General features: G+C 39.7%; 1 protein-coding gene across 2 annotated transcripts in view; it reads right to left on the bottom strand.

Annotated features, from left to right (window-relative positions):
- Positions 1 to 2,823: 2,823 nt before the first annotated feature.
- CUNH4orf50 (chromosome unknown C4orf50 homolog) overlaps positions 2,824 to 20,459 on the bottom strand; it is an 81,837-nt gene continuing 64,201 nt past the window's right edge. For both annotated transcript variants that reach the window (XM_061379880.1, XM_061379883.1), the window contains exon 16: positions 2,824 to 3,640. The gene's annotated coding sequence lies outside the window, so the exon portion shown is untranslated. The remainder of the gene's footprint in view (positions 3,641 to 20,459) is intronic.

The following is a 20,459-nucleotide window of genomic DNA, read 5'->3' as shown; positions in this document are numbered from 1 at the left end:
GAGCTCAAAAGGCAAGATCTCTGTATGTTATTCAGCCCAGATTACTCATTAATACCTTAGGGGGTGGGGAAATATCTTTGTTTCAGTCAAACAAATGTATGCAGCAAGTCTTTACTCCTTATTTAATTTACATGGTTTCTTTTTCCAAGTTCCAAACAAAAGACAGGAGTGTAATTTATAAACAAGCTATAAAAATCTGTTCCATGCTGGGTTTTGTTTTACATACTGTGAGCTATGTGATGACTTTCTTTTAACTATTTACATGTTCTTTAAAACTTGTTTACCATCACAGAGAGCAAAATAGAAGACCACCATCACCGCTTTGATTTCCAGGCCTTAATGTCCATCCCCCCTCCCTTTTTTAGCTGTGCTAACAATTTGCTCTTAATTCCTAAATGATAGTATTAACTCATGAGTTAAAAGCTTATTCAACTTTTCCTAAGATCTGCTCAAGACCATCAGTGAGTACATGAATTACCTCATACAGGATTTTTTCCACAGGAGCTGTTTTCAACTCTGAACTACATTTTCCCTCTTTTTATTTTAAAAAGACCACAATTCAGGGAGTAGAGAAATGCATGAGAGAATGGCGTCGGTTAGTGCACACTGCGCAGTAACCTCTCACATTGGAATTTACATTTGCATATTCATATTCCCATAGCAAGAGCCTATGTTACACAGAGAAACGATAGTGAACAGAGATTGGTATAAATCTCTGAAGATCCTAACAACTCCAAATCAAGGCAGGTCTCCACAACTACTAATCTCTCTTTTTCTCTCCTATCTGCATAGACAACATTAAAGAAAGCATGATGCCTAAGCATCTATCAGAACTGAGCATTAAAGCCAAGTTGCAGCAAGCATGAAATCTTGGTCCCAGGGATGTCAGTGGAAATTTGCCAGCCACTTCAGTAGTACAAGCATTTCATCCAGTACACTTAAACTTTCTTTCTTTTTAATTTTGTTCAGCTTGACCTACAACTTGCAGCTTTCCTTGTATGCATGGATCCCAGTGGTAGAACTTAAGTGAGCTACGTTTTTAATTCACATCCTACATAAGAAACAGTATACTCTCTTTCCTAACATTGGTGCAGGGACAAAAATTCCTGACCATAATCCCATGGCTACCGATTTCTAATGCAAATATGTTTCAAGCCAAAGGCACAATATGTTTTAAAGGAATTCTGCTAAAGCAAGAAAGAGGTTTGAACAAGTTTCTGTAATCCTAAGGTCTGTTCCCACTCTGCCTCCTTAAGGCACTAAAGGATTTCCAAAGGATTACTGGCAAAACCCAACATGCACATGTCCCTCCCTCCACCCCACAGCCACAGGAAATTCAAATCCTACAATCCTTCCTCTGCAATTGACAAATACAGGTAGATTTACAAAACACAAAGGCCACAAGGACAAACTTCATCCATGCCTTAGCAGGAGGTTTATGCTGGGAATTCTGCTGTGTATGTGAAATACTTCCTAGCGATTGTATTATTTTGAATGTAACATGATTATCATGCCAGAGTCAATCATTGTACTTCAAGCATCTGCCATCCATAGTGATGTGAAGAATAGAATTCAGGATTTAAAGGTTGCATAAGGAACTGTGGGAATACTGTAAGCCATATTCTCCATATCCTGCAATGCTCTATAGAGTGTACATAAATAGTCGAACTGTCAAGAAATCATATTTTCCATGTGACACTGTCCATTTTGTCTATTTAGGGTGACAGAAGAAGATTGTATTTACTTATGCAGAACTTAACAGCATCTTAATTCTGACTGGAAGGAATTTGGTCAAAGCAATATTGTGCATATAAAGCAAGCAGAACAAAATGCCCAAATTTGCATTCTGAGAAAGTTTAACATGGAACAACTATACACGTGAAGCATCCCCTGGCACGTTTATCATAGATAGCACATTAAACAAGTCAACTTCTGTTAACACAACTTTTAGACAATACTTTTCACAACAAGGCAACTAGAAAATAATAGCTAGGCTCTCTCGCTTAGCTAGTAATCTCACATTAAAATTGTTCTGCTTTCTTACAATGATTTGAGATAAAGTTAGGATTTTAATTCTTGATCCTCAGCCACATGAAATGCACCCACTGGCTTACCAATTAATAAACAGACTTTTCCAATATCGGCGAGACAATTTTCATATTAGGAGGGGGTAGAATTTAAAGGAGATCAATATGCTTCAAACCACGAAGGGTGAAGCGTGTTGTACATTCCTTATGCTAACCATTTTTAAATGAAACCAAAAGGAGGAATGCCTATGATGCTACAAAATGGACAGGTTCATTATCAACATTTATAATTTGTGGTGGGAGATTATGTATAAATACTAAGAAAGAGGCATGATGTTTTATTTTGACACTTAATTCAAACGTAAGAAGTAGGGTTAAATTGCCTGAGTGTTGTGGAAATGATGTATATTTTCAGGTGGATAGTATGCAAATCCATAGAAACCTACACATATGTCATTGCTTTATTTTAAGAACTTGTAGTTAAGCTTCAAGTGTTACCATGCCAACGTGTCATCTTGCTACTAATCATAATCTAGAAATGCATATTACATTAATCTGATCTGGGATTCCACAGTGTATTATCCTTCTGCCTCCTTTCAAAGGCTATCTGAAATTACTGGGTGACTAAGGACCATAAAGACAGTGCATTCTAGCAGTTAGGTCAACATAAAAAAAAAAAAAAAAGGGAAAAGAGGAAATACAAGTGATAAAACAGTTCTAAAACCTGAAAGTGCATTACACTGTAAGGGACATTTTGAGAAAGAAGTATGCACATCTGCTCCTGTTCAGGTTCAACAGTACTATGTGACTTTAGTTAAAGAAGGAATGAATGTACCATATGATCCCTTATGCACAAGTCTTGTGCCTGCACTTACATCTCCCTGCCTTCACAGATGGGTATTCAGATATGAACATTGGTGCTTAGGGGTGCATAAATTTGTATTGTGCAGTGTGGATGCAAAATGTGTTTGCATCACGTGTAGCATTATCAACCAGTGTGCACAAACCCACCTATTTCAGGAAAAGCATGTATGCATGTGAGTGCCTTAATCTGAAAGTTAAATTAAATGTGGCCTATTCATGCAATTGAAACAATCAATCTAGACTACTGGGACACAGCGCTTTGATGTTCTAAGTGCCTCTCAGTGCGCATGAAGTGCATTCCTAATTCCTACTTACCCTTGTAAAAATGCAGTGGTCTCATTTCCTAAACAGTTTGTACCCTCAAGTACCACGTCCTCGGAAATACTAAACATCCTAACTCAGATCAAAGACTCTTTCAGGAATGCTCAAAGCCATATGAGGCTGAAGATATTACATGCCCACACACCTAAACCCATGAAGACTGAGATCTGTGCTTAACTGGATAATTTTTTTGAAATGCTGAGATCCCAAGAAAAGAAAACAGAATGAAAACTCAAACCACACACTGGGTTGGCCCACATGGCCAGCTTCTACTACAGGAGGTGGCTAAAATGTGACAGATGGTAACTCAAGGCAACTTCCCAGTTTTTTCCCATAATGAGGCAGCTGCAGTCACCAGCAGGTCCAAGCACCTTTCATCATTTCTTCAGAGCAGTACTGCTTCTTCTGTGTGACTGATACATTCTTCCCTGGATAAGAGGAAAGAGGGGGTGGAAAAAAACATGGAAGAAAAATAAAAAAGACAAAAGCATAAGTATTTGGATTTTCACAATGTAGGGAATTGTTTGTCATTCATTCAAGGCCAAAATAAAGCATTTGGGAAGCAGCACGCCCTAGGTGCTACCATACCAACCTAACTTAATGACAGTGTTAAAAGGACACGTTGTGGAAACTGAACTGTTCAAAACACATGGAGACTTTCTGCCATGATTTACAGATTTTAAGATTAAAAGGACAGCTCACAATTTTCCCTTTTGGAAACTACCTTACTCCTTCTTGTAAACAATTTACGGCCATCCATTTATCAATATGAGAATAAAGAGACCCTGCCATCTTCCCAACACCATTTCATCATCCCCTTGGCAGGGATCTGCAGAAGTAATCTCATGGATGAAGTTCATCCCAGGGATGACAGCCATCACTAATCCAGCCTTCCAAGGAAGTGCTATTTCTGCACCTCTTCTGAGAGCAATATTTGCTATTTGAATTCTTCCTCAGATATTAAATTTCAAAGCCTGCAAAATACTATATCTGGCTTTTCCATTTCTATTGAGGCTGTCATTATTACTGTTAAATATCACCAGTGACACACTACCTGCATACTTAATGATTTCTAAAACTTGGTGTCTGCTGGAGAAGTATACATCTTGGTACAACAGGAGTATAGGAAATGATAATAACACATAATTTAAAAAATGGTATATTGTATTTATTATAGTAATAATGGTCTAGTGACAGTAATGAACTGTCATTACTAAAACATGTCCCAGTCACTGACATGCCCCCTCCCAAAAAATCAAAAACTGAAAAAAAGAATCTTTATGGCTTGTTCTGTAGGGATGGAAAGGTCTTTCCAAGCATGAGGAACAGAACTGAAAAAAAATCCTGCACTTAATCAGAGTAGTAAAGGGGAGGCCATTATTTTTGTAGTAGCTAAATAGGGTATTGTAGGACACAAAACCAGTGAGGTATGCAAAAATCAGTAACTGTGTCAGGAGAGGCCAGCTGGGCAGGAGCACATCTAGAAGCCCTGCTGATAAGAGGAATTTAGAGCTCTTGCGTACTTCCTACTTCAGATTTCCATCTTGGATCAGAAGGTGGCAAATGTTCAGGCTTACTTCTGGTTCAAAAAACACCAGAAGCTTTCTGTAGCCTTCTTAAAAACTTGTACATTATCTCTGACTCTGCTGTAGGTAGATCCAAACAAAACCATTTTCGTAATTTCTTCTCTTTCCATTGTCCAGTAGAGCTGTACTCCAACACACAGCTGTACTGCACAGCCCCAGGCTGTACTGCAAACACACAAATGCTATTGCAGTCTACTCATGTCTCGAGGCAAACAAAGGGAACCCTACTAAAGTTTTTCCATGGATTATCTTCTTTTTTGATTAATGTCTTTGTGGTCTAAGTGCAATGAAAATAAGATCCAACAGAATACACGGTCTTTGCTATCTACAGCTTCCAAGGATTTTTCGGGACTGTGGGCACTTTGATACTACAGAGAGCAATAATGACTTAGTAACAGCAGAGCTGATCTTGTATTCTGGGATGATCTGAAATACATCCCTGTCTCTCCCCTTCTACTCATATACAAAGTCTCTTCTCTGTGATCCCATCACTGTACATAACAGGTGAGGAGGATCAGAAGGATGAGTCCCTAGGTCCTCCTAAAACAGCCTTATTTTAAAAGACAGAGACGTTGCAATTTTAATCCTTCAATTGCTTTCACAGGAGCTATTCATTGTTGCCAGTTGTCAGTTTACTGACTTGTTCAAAAGAAAAATGTCCCTAAACTCTCAGGTGTGAAAAATGGTGTGGCCAGGAGAGTGGAAATCTGATTCAAACCTCATTCATTCAGTGATTGTATTTTTTGCAATTAAATGATCACACCTTTTGTTATCCACCAATTTAAATTTAAACCAAGTTCTCCAGTTTTCTAAACTTAGGGATAAATAATATTTGCCAAATGCGCACTGCTAGACTGGGGGGCATTTACAAATATAACAGTCATTATTTGCATAATATTTACTCTCATTTTACGACTTCTTTCTTGAAATGTTAGCTTTCAATTATAATTATTTCCTTATTTTTTGTCAAACTTTTCACCTTCTCTTTCCTTTCACCCTCTTTTGTCCTTGCTCCTTCCTATGTGACATTACTTATCGCCGCCTTTATTCTCCACTCCAAGTCCTTTCAAGTCCTTGTGCTCCTTCCAGTCTTATTTCCCTGACATATTTATCCTTCACACTTCTCTTATGCTTTCTCTTCTCTCCACTTGTCTAACTAAGCGGTATGACAACATAAACCACTACTGAATTGTTTTGTAATTACTCAGTCAGGGAGGAAGTCTGTGTGGTGAAATGCTTGAGGAAAATAGAAAAAGGTCTTCATGATGTCACTTCACCCAAGAAAAATATCACCCAGTCATTTCCACTGCTTAAGCACAAAGATGCAGTTTCCAACTGTGCGTCACAGTGGTTAGAAAACAGCTGAGTTGTTATTAATAATGAACCTAAGGGTTTCAGGATGGTATTTCTGGTGCTCAGAAATTTGCTGGCCTCCCATTCTTTGTTAGGGCTAAAGCACATGCTTGAGCAATGATGCAGTGCTGAACTCATGTTCCTTCACATCATGAGCAAGATCAATTTCAGTCACCAACACAAAGAACTGCAAATGCAGAAGGTCATAAAAAAACCTGATTTCTTCATGACACTGAAGCCATAAAGGGAACCTTGCAGCGTAGAAGTGATGAGACTGTGCACTGCTCTCTAAGCCAGGACTGAATTATTCTCAACATAAGAAAGATCAACAATCCATTTTCATGTACTCACTTGAGATTCTCCAGTTTTTTGTCACCTCTGTGAGCTGCTAGTATTTATTTGTTCTAGCTGCTCCCAGTCATCCTTATCTATCCATGTTCATCATGTGCCAACTGTCAGCAAACTATAAGATCATAGGAAGGGACCTCAGAATGCCATTTAGATCAACATACTCAAAGCAGAAGTCAGACAGACCATTTTGCTCAGGGCTTACTTAGTAAAAGCTTGAAAAACTCCCAGGATGGAGTTCTGGATAACTTCCCTGGGCAGCCTGTCCCCCTGTTGGGCTGTCCTCATGAGAGAAATGCTTTTCCTGTATCCAGTCTGAACCTCTCATTTCAGCTCATGCCCTCATCTTCTCACCATGCGCCACTGTAAAGAGCCCTGATCCAGCTTCTCAATTACTTGTTCAGGAAGGCTGTTGTGAGCTCCCTCCAAAACCAGCTCTTCTCCAGGGTGAACTAGCCTTGATCCTTGGCTTCCCCTCACAGAGCAAGCGGTCTGCTCCCTCAGGTATCTAAACATTTTTAAGGAAGCTCAGAGACCATCAGTACTGCCAGCCAAGGGTATTGCTGTTCCCTGGCCAGTTTGGCTTTTTCAAAGACTGTAAATATAAAGAGTACTGTGATCAAAATAGTGCTGACTGCTCATTACCTTAGCTCTTACCAGTGGAACAGAACTAGTGCTGACCAGCCACATCTCCTCCTACAGCTGCAGGACTGTACACACATTCCTAAAATATCTATGGCATCTTCAGAGAGTCCCTGTTCTCTTTTTTAATTAGTCATAGTGTTATATGGATTGGAAAAGACCTTTTAGATCATTGAGTCCAACCATAATGAATGCATGCACAAGATATTAAGTTAAATAGTTCTTTTCATTAAGAAGATAAAGATAGAAAAAGCATGATGCTATTTTATTCTTATCATCTCAAAGAAGACATGAAATATGGTGATACCACTGTAAAGCCATATCAAAATAATATCTGCTAACTTTCTAAGTATTTGAGGTAGGTGTAGGTAGTGGGCTATCATGCCATTCAAGCTGCTTCAGTTTGGCTTCTGAATAATACCAGTCAATACATACTGGGAACGTTTCCTCAATATCTGACACATAGCATTAAAGTTCTGAAGTCCCCAGCGCACGGCGGGTGCTCTCTACCTCAGCCCTGATATGCAGAGTGGGTACACCGTATTTCCATTGCTTTGTATCACTAGAGGTATTCAAAATGAAGAAAGTTCAAAATTCAAGGAATTCATAAAATTTATTTACGCCAGGCAAGGAAACCCATATTTTTGCTATTGTGAACAAATACTTGAAGAAAGTACAATGCAACACCTGGAAAGAGTTTCTGTTGTAAAATATAAAAGAAGACTGCTGTCATCTGCCCTTAGCAAGGGTTATATATTATCTTTTCTTTAGTTTTGTTGAAGTGCCACTGGCTTTTACCACTATTCTGGACCTACAGTAGCACAAATAACAAAAATGCCAGGCATGGAGGCTTGTACTGTTCCTTAATATTTGAAAATGAAGTTGCAGATACTTGGTCTAAGTAATAGAATCATGAGCAGCCAGTCATTTTATAATTTCTATTCATTGCAGAAAATCAATGTGTTTGTAACACACACACACTTTAATAGAAAATTATCTACCATCAATTATTTGTGTGTGTTTTATAATAGCTTATTTTAAAATATAAACATCTTTATTTAGAAAAGTTGTGGTTGCCTGCAAATTGAAACACTGACAAAGAAAGAAAAGTGATTACAGGAAAGGATATGTTGCAAAGCCACATTTTGACATAATATGCAGAAGATCCCTCAGCTGTCTGGTAAAGAAATACTATATGACAGAGTATACTGATCTCTGTAAAAACACTTGATTGATGTGCTTGAAAAAAAGAAAATCAAATAGTATCCAATGTAGTCTTCTCATTCACAAATTGCTGCTTATACAGTTCATTTCTAATTGATGGATTCACACTGGAGGAGTGAATCTCATTAAACTGGATGAAGACATATTGATCCCAGTTATAAACAAAGGCCAACAGAGCTTGCATATATCCCGTAGGAAAGGAAAAACTACACCAATTGCATCCCAGGGAAAAAAAGCCAAAAAACCTAATCAACCATGGATGTTGAAAACCACAAATAAATTATATTATATTATAAAATTAAGTATTAATTACTATTTTGCATTAAATACTATATATATTATTTTATATATATATACTATATATTGTTACATTTATAGAACTGGTTCAACTTGTCACTCTGCCTTTATGCCAGTGTCTTTCTTATGAAATGGTGTAACTGTGGTACAATGAATTCATGCAGTACTGAATGAGGTTTGTCTTAATCATATTCTATGCAAAATACATCAGTTTCCTGAACAGCTGAATGTGGCCAGTATACAACACACAAGCAGCACTGCTATTCACTGTCATGGAACTCTTCAGAAAACTGTCACAGACACACTCCTTTTCACACTTTTTTGAGAACTATTTAAGAATCATAAGTAGGGTTGGGGAGCCACAGCAAATGGGAGCTGCAAATGTGAATCTTACAGATGTGCATGGACAATTAAATTCACTGCTGTGCTGAGCATGATTCTGGAGGTTAATTTCTTCCATTAATGGCCTACCAATTTATATAGGAATAATATACTTGTTTTCAAAAAATGTCTTCTAAAATTGCCTTGCAATCATTGCAGCTTTGAGATGCAAATGCTTACAGAAGAATCCCGATGTCTAACCTCCTGCTCATCAAATATTCCACAGCTTTGCAGGCAGGCAGCAGGAGCGTGCATGCTTACGAGATCAATTGCTAACCCAAAATCTTGAAAGCGCAGCTAAAGCAAGCCAGCTTGCCAAGAATCTCAGGGTGAAACACACTGATACGAAGCAGTCCAACAATTTAAAATGACAAACTAGGAAACCTCGAAGTCTGATCACAGACTGCCGAGAACACACACTAATACTCCAACTGGAATATTTATTTTTTCATCATAGTGTTCACCCACTGATAGTCCTAATTGAAGAGGGGTCTTATTCCAATTGAAACAAGAAACAATGAAAACACCCTTGTATTCAAAGAATCTTCCACAGGACCCTGTTTACTTTTGCTGGTTCTACTTTCCTGTACAGGTACCATCTCATTTATATACCCCAGGGCTTTTAGTAGCCTTGAAAAACTAACAGCACTTGTTAAATATAGGCTCTTTTCTCATGCTAAGGTAAAGTGAGGACAGGAAGTTAGTGTTATTTACATCTCTTCCATTAGGACAGTCATAATGGATTTAAAGGCTAAATCAAATGAGTTAACCTCACACTGTAGAGACCATAACAGCATGACATGTCCAAATACGATGGCAGAGTGGTACCTTCTAAATAGTGGCCATATTGGTTTTGAGAAACATCTCCAAACAATAGTGCACCTGAGTACAATGTGAAAGCAAATTCCAGAAGGATTATCTTGTCAATTAAAAGACAGAGACAGTTGCTATCACGTGCATATTTCACCAAGGTTAGTTAAAGATGTGAGCATTATTGGAAAATTACCAATGATGACCGTTGCAACAACCACAAAAAATACTTTACACCTAACATACTTCGCTGTGTGCCTTAGCACCATCATACATTCAGTTACAACTGGAATGTCCAGTGGTAAATATGCAACAGCCAGGTTGACCCACAACAATCCCACAGCCCCGGCACTCCCACCATATGCAACAGAAGCACATTTAGCTTGGTTATTTCCAGATTTTTTGCTGGGCCACCCCTTTCCCTTACAGTTTCCCAGAGAGACATCATCAACACAGAAATCTTAATGACAAGTTTCTACTGGTAATGTGTAATGCCAGGTTAGGTACATGCTATCAGTTGTAGAACACCACTGAAACAGGTATATTTGCAGTAGATGGCAGCCATAAATCTTGTAAGAACATGCTTCATTTGCTGAATTGGGTTCAACCTCCTTGCAGCAAGGCATTGCAAACTGGTCAACAGGCTGTGAGCAGAAAGCCTGTGCCTCAGGGGCAATGCTGGGGAAGCCAAGGAGGTAAGTACAACCATGAAAACCTGAAACACCAGCTAGGATCAAAGAGCCCAAATTGTGAGCAGGACAATGTAAGGTCCTTGGTTACAGAGGCCATTTGAGCCCTTCAGTCTCTGAGTCATGCTACCTCTTTACCAGGTGATCTTCCTAGGCAATCCTTTTCACATTTGCATGGCTAGAGCCTGCCCAGAAGACCAAGGGCTGCATTCATCTAAGCCATAGCAACCTTTGGAGCAGAGCGGTTTTGTCCCAGAGGCAGCAGCAATGATTGTAAATGCAGACCTGTCCATTGTCCTTCAGGAATATTAATGGTTGGAAAAGCACTACAAATGTCCTACAGAAAACCATTCATTTAAATTATTTGACTTAGGGGGAGTCACAGGCATTTGTTTTTAAAGCCAAGGTCATTAAGAATGGCTCACTCAGTACCAGACAGGATTTTATGACTCACAGGAGACTGGGAAAATCATCAGCAGCATTGCATATTTAAAGCATAATGTTTAGTCACCAAAGACACTTTCAGAGTTACTGCCTCTTCCATAGACACATTTTTTAATTGCTGTAACAGAGCAGCAGCAGTAACAAAGAAATATCTTTTCCTAAAATGCACAGTCATACAAGTAGCTCATCAGCAGGTTTGCCTTGCTGCTGTCAGCCCAAGAAAAAGGGGAAAGTGAATCCCCATTTCAGCAAAACATTTTTTCATCCCACTTGCCCTCCCACCATACAGGAAAGATGATGTATGCGCATCCAGAACAGATTAACTAGCACCTGAGGAAGAGGATTTCAGGATGCTCTGAACCCCATAGCAAAAGCTTAGGAAGACAGGAGCACACATATATTTGAGATTTTCTGTTTTGCCTTGTTTTCCTTGCTTGATCTTTGCAAAGGCCTGTTACAAAACAAAATAACCACTAGAGTAGGTTGTATTTTTTTCAATGTCATAATCAAAACACTATCATTACAAGCCTGTGAGCAAATAGTAGGCTTTTTGTGGTTACATCCTCACCCTGTTCCCCGATCAACCTACAGGAGATTTGTGTGTCAGCCTGCACAGCCCTGTCTGACAAAGACAGTGGAGGCACAGCCATGATCACAGGAGCACTAAAGTGATGGTACGATTGAACACCCTATGCTGAGCCAGATGCTCCACTCATCACCCAGAAAGCAACAGTGAATTTTGCTCAGAGGCAGCAATCTAACCACTGCAGAGTTTAATAACTGCAACGCATCATTACTGCACCATATATTAATGCTCTACCACCAACAGTAAAAGTCTAATCTACCTAATTGAAAATTTTTAATAAAAGAAAAACATTTGTTATTCCCATCAATATTTACAGAGGCAAAGCAAGTTTCCCTGGTTCAGCTTTGCCCCTGTGGTGGAGGATTCAGCATCCACCATATGACCTACATAGCAGGAAGTCAAACTTTGTTATAATCCTGTCCCCCAGAGCACTGAAAAATTTGGAAATCAGACAAGATGAATGCAGTGGCCCAGATTCTGTCTGTCATTAGGGTAATTCTGCATTGCATCACCACTCCTAGTTTACCCTTCAGGGGCCACAGTCATGACAGGAAGCCGGGAGGCCTGCAGTATTATCATCCCCTGCCCTATGGCTAGAAAAAGTGAGCACGTGCTCACCTTCCAGGGACTCCCAGCTGCTGAAAAGGCACTCTGTAGCTGTAGGTTGTAACTGTAAATTACAGTAACTTTTAGGCTGCTAAAAGTTACATTAGAAATATCTGTATTGAATTTTAAGTACATGCTCGGGACCCATGTGTGCCCAGAAAACTCTCTGGTCCACACTGTTTAGATTAATACCTCTATTTAGACACAGACATCAAGGTCAATCATAAAGCAAGCAGGGTGCCAACTTTATTCCATCTGCCTTCACGGTACCATCATATTAGCCACTACACCATTCAAGAGCCTTCCCAGAATAACGTCCTCCAATACCATGAATACAACTGAGATTTGAAGGCTGTCTGACTACATGCAGGCTAATGCTGTGTGAAGACCTGCAGCTAATCTGCATCCCAACTACATCCTATACTAGGATGGGGTAAGCATCTTCTTGTCCTCTCTTCTGCCTCGCTGACCTTTGCACCCATTATATTTAAAACAAGGGGACGCAGGGCCTCCAGGATCAGGTGCAGACATGTTAGGGTTTCTGCATGGGGCTACTAAACTGGTCAGAAACATTTTGAATGGAAGACTTGATTTTGATGATGATGCAGAAACCACGCCTCATTTCCTGCCAGTTCCTCTTCCCTGTTCTTCAACAGGACTCCTGACAGGTTGACAGAGAGTGGGAGTTTGGAAGAAGTTATTGCTCGAGGATTGTCTCAGAGACTGCAGAACTCCTAAGCTGCTGGCTCCTCTACAGATCTCATTAGGCAGGATGCCAAGAAACTCAGAGCAGAGTATCCCTGCTCATAAACTCCAAGGCTGCCAGCTCTCAGTTAGCTCACCAGGCAGAAAGAAGAGTCTGAAAGCTCTGGAAATGTGCAATTCCTTGGCATCCTAGGCAGCCAGAAGATCCGCAATTCCTCGAGCTGGAGATCCCAGAGCTTTTGATGCCTCCAGTTCCAGGTGTTATTAAATTTGGACTACATGATCACTGTAGATCCCTTCCAACTGAAAACATTCTATTCTAGTCTAAGTCCAGTCTAGTCTAGTCTACTCTATTCTGGTCTGGTCTATTCTGTCCTGTTCTTTCAGAATTGAGAAAATACTCCTTTTCAAATCAGAATAAAATCAAATTAAACAAATCTATCAAAATCCTAGGCAAAATGCAACGATCTGTTTTCATGCTGCACCACTGAAATAATAGGCTGTTATGGCTGGTGTACAATACATCTTGTCATCCTATTCCCTAAGCATACAGATTATACCATTACTCAGCAGACTGAGCTTTCATGGCATTCACTGCCTCCTCACATTTCCTCTTTATCCCAGGTATGCATGCCCTCTCAATTTTATTTTCAAAACCAAACCCTTTTGGGAATAATATTTTGTGGGGTTTCACTCTTTAAACATATCTATACAGCCACACAACTCTAGAGAGAGCACGTAGAAAGCATCAAAACTTAAAAAGACACTAATTTTGTACCTTCATGTTGGCTAAGTTGGACAGGATTTATTTGTCTGAAATTCCTGTTACCACAAAGCTCTATATGCAGGTCAGCAGGCTTATGTAACAGTGATGCATCTGGCCCTCTGTCCCAAATAAGTAAGACAGAATATGCTGTGACTGCTACATAACCTTGTGTGTTCTTCATCAAAGGCTCATATCTATCATTTTTCGTGTTAAAGGAGACCCACTGAAATCTCACTCTGCAGTTTTCCAAAGTCTGGTGACTGTTAGGTGTTCTCAGCCTGGTGCTTACAGTCAGAGCAGTTTCAGGAAGATTTCTTTTTTTCTTTAATTCAGTAGTGCTCATTCATTCAAATTAAGTTTTGTTTCTGGAAAGGAAAGATTTTGAGTTAATTCATGTTAGCTGTGATTTAACTTACTGGTTTACATTCAGTTGTTTGTTAAGTTGTGAGTGCACTCCATCACATTTTGTTACTGCTGCTTCTTGCTCTGCCTTTTTCTTTGACCTTTTCCATTTCATCACACATCCACCAGCCACCCCTATGATGGACATGGCAATGGGAGGGACTTCAGAGATGTCCACAGGACACAGCAAGGAGGAGACTCTATCCAGACTTGAATGCTGTAAAAATCTACTCTCCATTAAAACTAGGCCAAGGTATTGCAAAGGGAAGGCGACACAAGTCAACAGCAGGTGCCCAGCTCTCCTGCTGAAAGGAAGTATGCAGTTCCATGGCACATACTCATACTTGAGAGCAACAGATTTCACCTACTACAGTAGGCAGCATGATGCATTTTATTCAGGTATCAAATAAATATAAACATCTATTTAAATTCCAGTTCTAGATCAAGAAGGTAATTCTAACATAACTACAGCCTCCAGCTAGTGTGGAAATGAAATCACTAGTTTTTTATACATATTGTAATGTGGTTAAATGCAAAGTGACATAGTAGGAACAAGGTGCGCAGCCCATGCCTGCAGAGTGGTGGACTGTGTCCAGAACAGCACCAAAGGGAGATCAGAGGCTGTTCTAGCAGTCAGCATGACCAACAAGCACAAACCAGAAAGATCAAACAGGACTTGGCATGTAAACTAGCAGGCTGATTGACAAACAAGCCTTTGACACCTCTTAGGGGGTACCTATACTGAGTAACATATGTGAAGAAGGATTTCCCTAACACTGCTCCCGCATTAGAGACTTTTCAGAATTAACAGTTTATTCTGTAAGTATGGATTAACATCTTTTGGGTTTTTTTGCATTTGATACAATTTTAACCACAAATTAAAATATTGACACTAGGCCAGGACAATAAATCGATACCAAGTTCACCAAAAACAGTAGTTTTATCTGCAGAAGTATAGTTCTAAAACTTCCTAAATTCACATCTGCAGTAACATCCAGAGCGTGGCCTGTTAAGTTCATCTGCAGAACAGGCTCATCCACTGAGCAATTTTATGCTCAGTTAATATATGCAGTGCTATACTAAGCCCATTTAATCAACACTAGCTATTCTGAAAGCAGGGGGAAAATTCTGTCACACTCCATCATCTTTCCCCACTTACTTTAAGCAATTAGTTTCAAAGACTTCCTGACTGAATTTACATAAAATGCGTCCTTCCCTCCTACACCTTGTTAATGCATTAAACAATAATTTCACAAGGATTTCTTGGAGATTACTGTGCTTCAAGCACACAGTCCCAAGAACTTATGAGGGCAGCAATTTCCTGGATCACCTCATCATTTTCAATAGACTTACACACCTGTGGAGCAAAAATGTTATTTACTGGAAGAGATCTTCTGGGTCTGTCTTCAGCAAGAAGGCTATGGATGCAGACAAACTCTGCATTTTTAGGCTCTGCTTGGAACAGGCGGATGAGAAAACAGCTATCAGTGAACATAAAGCTGCAGTTGAAATATCAGCAAGACTCACTGGAAAACCTCTGGAAGAGTCAATTTCAATCATTTGCAAGAGGAGAAGCCACTGGAATGATCTGTCTGGATAAGATCTGAGGGTCATGCTTCTCATGGCCAAAATGTTTGGTTACTAGGGTGTTTTAGCCAGGACTTCTGCTGGCATAACTTCATGAGCTACTTCTGTTCTAGCTGATGGCTTAAGCAGGTGGTGATGTATTTGTGACTTTCAGTTAACGACTTGGTCTTGCAAAACCTCCTCACACAGATTTGCTCAAGAGTGTTGGAACGGGAACAGTGCATTCAGGAGACATTTATAAGATGAAGCCCAAAGTACTAGGGCACAACAGTTCTGTTGGCAACAAGCTACTGCAAACAGTTGCATAAGCTGAAGAAAAGCAAGAGCAATAGTTCCAAGCGTCTGCTTGAAGCATTATATTTACAGCTTTTCCCTGACTGTGCATATATTAAGCAATGCAGGAGGGAACAATTTGGCTATTCATAAGGCTGTTAACCTTTAGAAATGACCTTTGTTTTAACATTAAACAGGTCTGCTTCATGTTCAGAAGACCAACGTTTTCTTCACTTGGAAAAATGAGAAGAAATTCCATAGCTCTCTGTGAAAATAGCCAGAAAGATTTCAGCCTTGCACTCTGAAAGAACTTGGCTGATAAAGACTGCATAAAGATGGAGTCAATGCAACCCTGAGACTGCAACAAAACACAGGCAGTGGCAGAGTGGAGCAACTCCAGGGAGTGTGCCAGGCTGGGGGAGAAAAACATTTTCTATCGATGTTTTTCTGACACAATGACATTTCATTGTGGACTATTCCCACTGATTCTCTTCTAGTCAGCACAAGCATATTGTACCTATCTTTGTTCAGAAGTTACCTGCCAGTATCAGCCAACAGCTGGACTCCTCGGCCGTATCATTTATCTATTTTTAAGTGGGGAACAAAACACTAGAAACAATGGTTGGCATGACACCATTTTCCTTTTCTTTCATTGACCTTACTTCAGTGTTTTCTTGTTTCCAGGGCAACTCACAAAGCTCATGTAAGAAAATCCCTGTCAAAATTGAGAAAAAGATTTTTTATTTTTAGATTGGGTTAACCCATCCATCAAGAAAAGGAAATGAAATCAAATGAAATTAAGAGCTGCAGTAACAGTGCCACAGGATAAACACAATGTTGTCATTGACTACGTCTGTGGAAACAATTCCCTGAAAGTACAAGACACTGTTGTTTATGGGGGTCCTGGGCTTATTCTCTCAGATTACTTTTATCTAGCAAATGATTTCATAAAAATATTTCGAAAATATTATGAATACTGTACCTTTAGTATGACTTCTTTAAATTGCTTGCCTGATTGTGATAAAAAAAAGCGTAGGAGCCAGAACCTGCCTTACAGTCACTTTCAAAGACAAAAAACCCCCATGAAGTATCCGCTGGTTTTCTCCAGGGAGAATATATGATAGTCCCAAATTGCATATTAATATCATGAATTATTCAAAATCACAGCAGGTAACAACAAACATTTTGTTAGGCATAATGATAGAGCTTAAACATGAAAAACTGTAGAAGCAGCATAATTAACAACTAGAAAAACAGAGTTCAATGAAATAGCAATTCCACTGTTCCTTATGCATTTTGTTGGTTCATGACACCAACACTAGTCTTCAGCAGTGCAGAACTGTTCTAGCTCCAGGAGATTCCTTCTTGCTCCATCAGAAGAAAAGCCCAAAGGTTTACAAGGAGACCAACTACAACCAGTCCTACTTCACTTCAGCAAACAGGAGAAAAGAGACAAGCCTCCATCTGCTTCCTGTTTGCTTGTTCTCACTGCCAATATTGGGAGGAATTTGAGGCAGGCCATACTCCTCTCCCTCAAGCACATTTGTCCAGTACAATCTTGCCCCAGCTAACTAGGGTTCACTACATTATACACTATTGCCACCCACAATTCAAACCCTATTTTCTACATGTGAAAAATGAGGTCTGGATTCTAAGAAGCACATTCAGCAAAGCATGAGGGATACTTCATGGGACTCATTATACTCTTCTATACTGCTGCATACTCACTGTAATGTAAGAGGTAATGACATACCCAGAAGAAAAGAAAAAATTCATATCCACCACAGGAATATAGATCATTGGAGGTGAAGCTTAAAGTTTTCATGGTCTATGTTGTTCACACAGCAATTGTACAAAGAAAGACTATTCAGAAAAGAAAGTAAAAGGGAAAAGTACACATTTCCAGAAAACCAATGAAGATCGGTCATTCAGATCCCCTTCTTTCTCTACCTCATAAATTACATAATAAAATATAATTTAGGAAGTCTAAGAAGAAGTTATGGCACAGGTCTCCTTAGAAAAGTTGCACTGTTTATGAGGAGAAAGTTCAACTAAAAAAAGAGGAAAAAAGGAAAAATGAATATATATATACCTGCTGCAGTCCTATTTAATCATGGCAGATGACCTTTTCTTTTGACTGTAGGCCTCAGGTTGGAGGAGATAATGCATTTAATGTGTTACCAGCTGTACCTCATACATTCCCAATTTACATTTTGTATCTCCCCAGGTAATCATTACGTAGTGATACAGAAAAGACAATTCAAATCTTCCTTACACCCAGAAGACATTTTATTCTAAGTGATATGAAATAAGGGACGTTGGCAAGTTCACAGGGAAAATTAGACTTTCACTGAAAGTATGAACTGATTTTTTAATAAAATGGTTCATTCACTCTTATTTCTTTCCACCCTTCTTCACTCCATTCTACATAGCTTTTCATGTGATGTCTTTGGAATATTCATCAACATCACTGAGATGAACCAGTTCAGATGGTGTGCTCCTCTAACGAGGACAGCTTCACAGACCACAGCCTCCTCCATGGCTCACATCCTTGCATAGGCAGCTATGAGAAAGGGAATGTGCTTTCTCCCTGTTTAAACCCCAAGCCAGTATTTAACTTGTAGTACCAGACACCAGAGACAACGGTCAGTTCTCCAAGTCATTTTTAGCCAAACAAACTGGAGGGAGATTGTCACAGCTAATTACCCAGACATTTTGTATCCCATACCTTTGTGGGAACATACAAAGCTGCTGAGGATTATGTGGCTGATTATCCTGCATATTCCATAGCCTTGAGCCTGAGAAAGGGCACCAAGCTCATGGAGAATGACACCAGGCAACTTCCAGGTACACTCACTTCATTAACATTTCTTATGGAGGCATTAAATTTTCTTTCTTCACTTCAAAATATGTAAACCGGTGTCTTGTGGAAGCAAAGGGAAATACACACATTCCTCCAAACTTCCTCCATTATTGCCCAAGGGATTTAAGCACAGAGTTAGGCATTCAGTTACCCATATGATTTTGGTGTCCAGCTGGCCTACTTGTATGGGTCATGACTGTCCTCTTATCAGTATAGCCTAAACCTCAAAATTTGCTCAGCAGTGCTTTGCCAGTGGCTGTGTTTTCAGAAGACTAATACACAGAAGAGGCTCCCCTATATTCAATATATCTGCCTCATCTCTGACAAGAAGTAGAAGAATGTGGATACTTTGCTTATACTGCAAATTCTTACACAAGGAACAAGCAATATAAATAATAGCTTCACAGGGGCAGAACATGTTTTATCAGCAGAGTGTAACACAGTGGTAACTACTGGGAGAAACTTAATTTCAGTGGGTCGAATGTTATTCAGCCTGCTCAAGTAATGACCATCTTGAGATGCCTGGGTGAGTGTTAGCTGCAAGGGTTAAGTGGTCTTCCTCTCTCCCACCGACAGCACCAGAGATTATGAATTGAAACAAATACCAGTGTGAGCAAATTACAAACACCCAACTGTTCCCTGTGTCCCACCAATGAGGGGGAAGCACCTTTTCTTTAAACTTCTCTCTTGTCTAATTACATAACAAAATTACAATAGCATATTCCAGTTTACTAAGTTACTTCTGTCTAGGATTCAAACCCAGCAACTATTGTCTCATCAGCTGCTCTGCAGCTCTGTGAAACAACATAATCAGCTAATGCAAAAGCCATTGCTAGCCTATGACCTGGAGGAGGGAGTGGGTTGAAGTTTGTATCTGGCAGTTGCATGCTGCATCTTCTACCCTTTCCCTTTTCTCCAGAGGAAAGCTCATTTCACAGCCAAACTTTTTAGTTGGTTCTTGAGCACAAACAAAACCACTTTTGTGCTGGCAAGGAGGGAAGGAAAGCAGTACGAATGGAATTGTTGATGCAGAATCTTTCCCTTTCCCCCCCTGCAGAAAGCTGCCAGGACAGCAGCAGCCTCTTGAAGGGAGTGGGCTGACAGTCTCAACAAAGCAAGTCACAAAACTGATCTGGCTTTTCAGAGCTGGACAAAAAGGAAAAGAGCTGGGACCCTTCTAAAGCAATGAGAGATTTCTTTTGTAGGACTGAAGGCTGAAGGAAGGCTCACAAGAGACTACAACTCTAACTCTTTCTTTTATTTCACTGGTTTAGGCCCAAGTATTTCACAGGCTTAGCCAGCAACTTCAATTGGTAGCACAGTTGAGCTGTGGCTACAGCAGTATTTTTAGGTTTGGTTTCCAATGGAAACAGAGCATTCATCACCACTGTGCCTCTCCGTACCTGCATTCCTGCATTACTTTTGAACTCAGTGGGCATACTTAACTAAAATCAATTTAGGTAAAATGCCCCAAATTTCCCACAAGTTTCTGAGAACTCAGAGGCCTGGTAAAGGAAGGCAACTCCCACAGTAAATTTCCTTGCAATATAAAAACTACACAAATTAGGATTTTTTTTTTCCCTATGGAATTCACATGGGCTCTCTGCCTATCAAAATACTGCAAAACTTCAGCTGGGGCTCAGGATCCTGGAGCAACTGTCAGAAATATTCAACTCACTTAAAAA

This window comes from Neopsephotus bourkii, unplaced genomic scaffold (assembly GCF_033783945.1).
Source record: "Neopsephotus bourkii isolate Nb327-2 ecotype Australia unplaced genomic scaffold, CSIRO-AGI_Nbou_v1 NB_1780, whole genome shotgun sequence".
NCBI lineage: Eukaryota > Metazoa > Chordata > Aves > Psittaciformes > Psittacidae > Neopsephotus > Neopsephotus bourkii.
This window is presented reverse-complemented; position numbering and strand designations above follow the sequence as displayed.